Below are 7482 nucleotides of genomic sequence, written 5' to 3'. Positions count from 1 at the left end.
ACCTATTATCACCTAGTATTTCAATTTGCGCACTTCAGAGTGTTTTTGGCCATAAGCTGAGGACCTTTAACAACCACCTTTAAGTCCTGCTGATTGTACAGATCTTCTGTAATGAAGCATTTCTGTGTTTTTTTACAGACGTGGATGTAAACTGGAGGTGACTGGTGCACAGAGACATTAAACTGTGCGGTGGGATATGTAGTCTGTCATAATCTTAATCACTGAAATAAAAACTGGGCATGCAGACGATGTAACGGCAGATGTCGTAGCAGACAGACAGTTGGGGGAACGGTGTTTTGTGATTTGGATAAATGAAACCTTTACGAAAAAATCCATCCACTGTACTCTCATTTCTGACATTTTTTCCTTTTCCATTACTGTTTAGTTCTGCAGCTGTCCAATTTCCCCGCAGTAATCACAATCATTTCATTTGATCTCCTTGTGTGTGATGAGTGGAAAGGTCTGGAGAATTATATTAGACGCATTCAGAGGCCAGTTTGATGAATCCCCCCCGCAGCCTTTTTCCACAAAGAAAAGCCAGTAAAACGTCGTGTTTTGAAACAGCAGCATTGTTGATTTCAAGCCCTTTTATGTTGTCCCTTGAAAGCCATCAAATTACCTGGATTGTCCCTTTTCACACACAAAGCCAGCAGCTGCCTTTGTTGCTTAGCAACAGAGGAAGCCTCCGCACAGTTTGTTTACCGTTTTTTGATTTCTAGTAAAAGTAAAGTGGAATTCACAAGAAGGCGTACCGAAACAAACGAGATCCTAAACACAAATTCAGGCTGCGGTTACAGTTCATTTAGGAGGCGAGTCGCAGACTGAGGCTGCTTATGATTCAGTGTCATCTCGAAAACAGCTTGTTCCATCGGTGAAATGTGATGTGAAATGAGAAGACGTGACTCTTTTTTTTCTTAACTGCAGCTAAAAGACATAAAAATGATATAGAGACACCCTGAAACGCCTCATTACGGATGTTCAAGATTACATTAACTGCCACCTGCTCTTGCAGATTCAGACAACATATATATGCAGATAAAAGGGCTCTGTCACACTGTAACATTTGTAATATTGTATATATTGTGTATATTTACCTAAAAGAAAACTCAATACCTTCCTTTTTAGTTTGGTTTCTAATTTTTTTTTTTTATTGACGGTTTATTTATACATTTTAGTCTGTTTTACCAGTAACTATTATTATTATTATTACTATTATTTTAACATTTCTATCTATAATTTGTTATGTTATCCTTTTATTTTTATTAATGTATTTATTGTTATTATTTTAAAATAGAAAACATTATATTTTATCAAATATTAAGAGTGTTTCATTTATTTATTTTACTTATGATTAATATTATATTTAATTATTTTTATCTTTTATCCTCTGGTGTTTCCTCACTTAAGGTGGCGTTTCCTCAGTTCCAGGTTAACGAGTACTCTTATTTTAGCTCTTAATTAATAAGCATGATGACTTTTTTTTCCTCAAATGTGAAACTTTTTTTTTCTTGCACTGGGCAAAAATTTGTGACCTTTTTTCTCTTCTCTTTGTAAGAGCGCTCTCAAACACTTACATTTTGTCTAACCTAAGAGAAAAATAAATAAATAAAATAAATAAATAAAATAAATAAAATAAAAATAAGATTACTGACCCCCAAAAATTAATCTCAGCACTAACAAATAAGAACAAATACAAGCAAAAATAAGAGAAAATTTGTTTGTGTGTCGTTCTTGCACGAGGCACATTGTTTCATAAAACTGCATGTTAGTAAAATCATTACAGTTATTGCATGTTATCAGTTAAAAACCTTAAATTTCTTTTCACCTGTTTCTGTTTATGACCACAAATGCATTTGACAACAAGCACCTTTTCCACAAAAGTGTCTGTTTAGGAGCTTTTCCGATGGTGGAGACTTTTTGAGGCTCACTTCAGCATCTCTCTCTGGACTGTGTAACATCATAAATGTTTTAGATCAGAAAGCTACAGCCGCGATGTAGCTCAGATAAACCCTTTGCCCTCTGCCGTGGTGCAAAAGGAAAGGAGTGTTGAGAGTCACAGATTACCTCCTTTTCCAGGATGGGTGATTCATTTCCTTGTCTTTAAAATGTAACAAGTGACCTCTACTGCTTTCGGATCAGGCTCAATGAAATGGTCGCCTCATGTAAAATGGAGGGCCGCCCTGCGAAACGAAAGCAGACAGCTCATGGTTATAATTTTGAATGGGAGGGATATAAAAAGGCCTGAACACTGGTGTTGACAGCTCGGTCCCTCAGGGGCCGGTAAGACTGGAGGTTGGATGTTTGTTTGGGCTCTGGAGGGAAACATCTCTATGAAAGCCAGGCGGGTTTTTTTTGTTTTTTTTGTTTTTTGGCCAGACACAGCTGAGACAAATTCTGTTATTCATTGTTAAAGCCACTGTTTAATGCTGGCAGTAAAATCCAAAAGAAAATGGGGAAAATTTGGTGTCGAATCAAAGGCTGTTTAGACTGCTATTCAATTTAATGCTGCAAGCAAATGCAGCATTGTTAGTCAGTGCTGATGCAGCAACTTTATGTTGACACTGAATTATTTATTAGAGTCTTGTTTACTTTTTTAAAAAAATCAGTTATTTCCTTGTGCAACTTAATTTATTTGTGTTCTATTTAAGCAAAGTTACTTAAAAAAGCTACAATGAATTTTTAGTTATTTTTTTCACATCCTAGACTTCACATATTTGTCAAAAAATACAAATGACATTAAAAAACATCATAAACGAAATGTAAAAAAAGACAAGCATTTTAAAATTATGTAGTAGACATATCACCAAAAGTAACAGCCCTAAAATTCTAGAAAGGTACTAAAATCCTAGAAATATCCTAAAATACTAAATGTAGACTACTTTCCTAAAAATTCTAGAAATGTTCGAAAATTCTAGAAATGTCCTAAAATCTGAAAAAAATGTCCTAAATTCCAAGAAATGCTCTAAAATCCTAGAATGTCTTGAATAAAAAAAAAAATTGCAGAAAATTCTTGAAATGTCCTAAAATCTTAAAAACACCCTAAACATTTTGAAATGTCCTAAAATTCTAGAGACAAATCTTAGAAACGTCCTAAAAAACCAAGAAACCTCCTGAAATCTGTGAAACCTCTAAAAATCTGAGAAATGTCCTAAAATCCTAGAAACATCCCAAAATTCTAGAAATGTCCTAAAATGTCCTAGAAACATCCCAAAATTCTAGAAATGTCCTAAAATCCTAGAAACATCCCAAAATTCTAGAAATGTCCTAAAATGTCCTAGAAATGTCCCAAAATTCTAGAAATGTCCGAAAATGTCCTAGAAACGTCCCAAAATTCTAGAAATGTCCTAGAATGTCCTAGAAACATCCCAAAATTCTAGAGTTGTCCTAAAATCCTAGAAACATCCCAAAATTCTAGAAATGTCCTAAAATGTCCTAGAAACATGTATGGGGCTCCTGTGACTGGCCCCTGGCCTCCTGTCATTCTGCAAACGTGACCCCCAAACAAAGACCGTGAGTATCCCTGGAGAACACGGTCGTAGATCAGGGCCAGAAAACTAAGAATGAGAATAACAACATTTCAAACAGGACGTAAACATGAAAGAAGTGGATGATAATCCTTGAACGTCTGAAACTGTGGAGGAGGCTGAACCTGATAACAAACTGACTGCTGAGTGAGTAACTCCACACAACACTCACCCACTCGCTCTCTCTTCCCCTACAGTATTTCTGCCGATGTCTATTCTCAACGGTCGACTTCAAAAGGAGGCCTGGAAATAAAAAGTGAGAATGAGAGGGAAGAGATGATGATGATGATGATGATGATGATGTGCACAGACTCACATTACTATTTTATGCACGTACACTGAGAGATTCTGGTCAATTTTTATTACAGTGGTGAGGAGGTGGGGTGATAACTTCACTTTATGAAGACTGTGTCCTCTGCTTGGCCTTTTATATTCGAGATAAAACTGGATCCAAAAACAAAAAAAAGAACAGTGATTAGAAGTATTCCACATAACAATTGTGTACATGATACCTAATAACTGTGTGTTTACTGTAAGCAGCTGCTCATGCCTGTTAAAGGGAGCTTATCTTAATTGAAACTAGGAGTTGCCTGGAGGGCAAGACAATTTCTTGTCCTCCCGTTAAAACCAATTTTTCAATTTCTTAATATCTTGACATTTTGAGGGAAATTCGCTTCTGCGCTTTTTGTCAGTTAGAGCAGAAGACTTTCATATCTATTTTTGAATTCTTTGAGAACTGGACTGATGTTAATTTTCTTGTGTTAACGCCTTTCAAAAGCATTTAAACAGTTGACACCCAAGCAAATTAGTGTCTTTTTTTTAATAAAATGGAATTATAATTTTAGGGGAAAAGGCAATGAGTAACATGGCAGGAAATGTCACACAAACTGCAAAAAATGTAAAAGGTAACAAGAAGAGAGAGAGAGGAAAAAGTGAGAGAAACAAAAAAAGATAGCAAAGAGGGGTTAGAAAAGAAACGAAAAAATATTTATTTATAATGCAGTTCAACACAAGGTTGCAGACTACAACAAAACTTTATCAAAACCTTTAGAGAACAAACAAAACTACACAAACATTAAAAACTACACAAACAAAGTCCATTAAAAAGCTGTTTGATTGGATTAAACCACAAATACTACGAATACTACGAATACTAATATTTAGGTAATTTGTAGGATTTTAGGACATTTCTAAGATTTGAGGACATTTCTCAGATTTTTAGAGGTTTCTCAGATTTTAGGAGGTTTCTCGTTTTTTTAGGACATTCCTCAGATTTTGGGACGTTTCTGGGATTTTAGGACATTTCTAAGATTTTAGGACATAGCTCCGATTTTTAGAGGTTTCACAGATTTTAGGAGGTTTTTCTGTTTCTTAGGACATTTCTAAGATTTAAGGAGGTTTCACAGATTTTAGAACATCTCTTGGAGTCTATTAAGGACATTTCTAGAGTTTTAGGACATTTATTTTCTGGGATTTTAGGATGTTTGTAGGATTTAACGTAGTGTCTAAGATTTTAGGACATTTTTAAGATTTTAGGACATTTTTAAGATTTTAGGACATTTCTAGGATTTCAGGACGTTTCTCTGACTTTGGACATTAAGGACTTAGCTAGGACCTCTGTTAGGATTGCGGATGATCCTCCGCTGGCACTTTTTTGAATAAACAAGCTTGATTTTGATGCTGTTTTATGCACTCTGGCACCTTATTTAAACCTTATGTTTTATCTTTATTTAGAATTACAAAACGATTAAGGGCCAATAAACTGTAAACTGATTAGACTCAACACTACGGGTATCCCTAATTTTCTGATAAGTGGTGTGTTTTTAGACAAGCGAGGACATTATGTGAGAAACTTCCCTCTAAAGTTGCTGATTGCTCGTTACTCCACAGTCTCAAGTCACCAATCTAACGCTTGCAAGAACCACAGGCCTCAATTATTCATTACATTAGCAACTTTACAGGCTGCTGGAATTCATTTCATGCCGCTGTGCTGACTGGACATTTGGGAGACCGTCTGAAAACGACTTCCCCATCAAACCACAGCTCACTTTTAGCACTCCATGTGTGAAAAGGATAATCGTGTAGGTCTGGAAGTTGAGTTTTGGAGGGCACAAACTTCATTTCCCACCTCTCGTATTTACAAAGCTTCTTGTGGCTCGGGCATGTGGAGAAACACTGAGGACACTCAAGGGTGTATTCATTCAGGTAAAAGCCCAAAGCTTGCCAACTGCTGCCAAGAGCACGGCTAAATAATGAGGCTCGAGTGGAGCAGCATTAGGGCGATAACCAAGCGCCCAATAAATTATGTGTTATGTGACACAAGGGTGCTATCACCAATACCACCATTTCTCCCGAGCAACACGGATCCTAAAAGGAATGATCCCACACAGCTTCATGCAATTACGCGCCTGTCTCACAAAATGAAAGATTTTACATTTGGTGCCACTAAAGGTGTTTTGAGGCAAACGTTTCTAGTGTGGAGAAAGGTAAGAGTTTTGAGGCTGATACTCAGGTCGCATAAAACTCTACGACAACACATACAGTTCAGCGTCCAACAGACTTGTCAGATATCCAACAGAAGAAAACAAAAACACACTACTGACCAAAGGAAACAGATATCTGCTGCTGTGTTTGGTGGTAAAACATGAACTCTGCAAACACACAACCTCCCAATAGGCTTTGACATTGGAGACCAATTTAGGAAGGGGACTTCTGCTCTATGTGGCGAAAAACAAACACACATCTGCCTTGAAAGTTATATTTTTTCATTAACTGACCAAATTTAGACAAATTAAACAGATTTTGCTGTTTTCCTGTTTTTAAGGCATTTCAATCTAGACGGAGATCTTTCCAACAACGACCTGAAAACACTTATGAGGACGAGCTGCAAAATGTCCCTTCAGAAACACAGATGTCAACATAAAATGTAAGTTCATTTTTTTCTGTGTTTGTTTCACCCAGCGAGCGTTTCTGGGTGATTGCTTTGTGTAAGTTTTACAGATAAAAAAACCTTTTTTTGCTTCTGCTGCAAAAACAATGGCAGTACAACATTTTGAAATTACCCTCTGGCAAAAAAAAAGGGCTGACGGCAACAAAGCTGCCATCGCAGAGGATCGCAGTGGATTTTTTTTAAAAGCACTATTAAGTCAATTCAACACACACATAAGTATAAATATAAAAAGGGCTGTTGAAAACAGGAGAGCAATCACTCCTGTAACAGCATGCCACAGTAAACTAACAATAGCGTAATTTCTTTAATTGTTGTTTACTGAAACTGGAGAAATAGGAAGCGTTTTTGGGGTAATTTTGTCATATTTTGTTAAACTCAGTGATGCTGAATGAGAGTTCAGAATACAAACATTCAGCTATTTTTTTGTCAAATTATACTGACAAAAGGGTTTTGTGAACGCACAGTAGTTAGTGTAAAAAATCAAAAAGTGTTTGTCCTAAAATAACTAGACCACCAGTGTGGACATAAAGCCACCAAACTCCAGATTCACTTTTTAAGCCTGTGCCACCTGATGCAATAACTATAACTCTTTCTGTGGCGCTCTGCGCTGAGTGATTATGGGAACGTGACAAGCGAATCCATTAAAAACACTCGGGAGTCGAGCCAAAGTAGAAACGGCTCGGAGCTGAAACAGCTGCATGTCGTCGTTCTTCAGCCGAAAATGAACACAGCCTTGTGTCGGGGAGTTAATCATGTTCACAAATACTGATTAGACCGTCCTGAACCAAACATTGATTAAACTGTCCGGGACAAAAAGAAATCGATCACGTGGTTTTAGCCCAAATATTGATTGGACTGTCTTGGCTGACAAAGATAAGATTAATTACACAGAGTTTCCTCCAAATAAGTGCTGATATCTTAATGCTGCTGCACCAAAACTGTGTCAATACATCGTCTGTAAATCAACAGTGTGTCGCGAATGAAGACGTATAAAAGGAGCTTAGGACG

At 36.8% G+C, this 7482-nt stretch overlaps 1 long non-coding RNA gene across 1 annotated transcript; it reads right to left on the bottom strand.

Moving 5' to 3' along the window:
* Positions 1-1613: 1613 nt before the first annotated feature.
* LOC148189677 (uncharacterized) lies at positions 1614-3970 on the bottom strand. Its single transcript, XR_015776366.1, has 3 exons — positions 3862-3970; positions 3697-3767; positions 1614-2180 (listed from the first exon to the last, which is right to left on the bottom strand). It is a non-coding gene; the product is annotated as an uncharacterized LOC148189677 (long non-coding RNA).
* Positions 3971-7482: the final 3512 nt, after the last annotated feature.

The sequence above is a fragment of the Plectropomus leopardus genome, chromosome 4 (assembly GCF_026936395.1).
Source record: "Plectropomus leopardus strain MGB_pleo_1.0 chromosome 4, ASM2693639v1, whole genome shotgun sequence".
NCBI classification, from domain to species: domain Eukaryota; kingdom Metazoa; phylum Chordata; class Actinopteri; order Perciformes; family Serranidae; genus Plectropomus; species Plectropomus leopardus.
The sequence above is the reverse complement of the archived record's forward strand: the minus strand, read 5'-3'. Positions and strand labels throughout refer to the sequence as shown.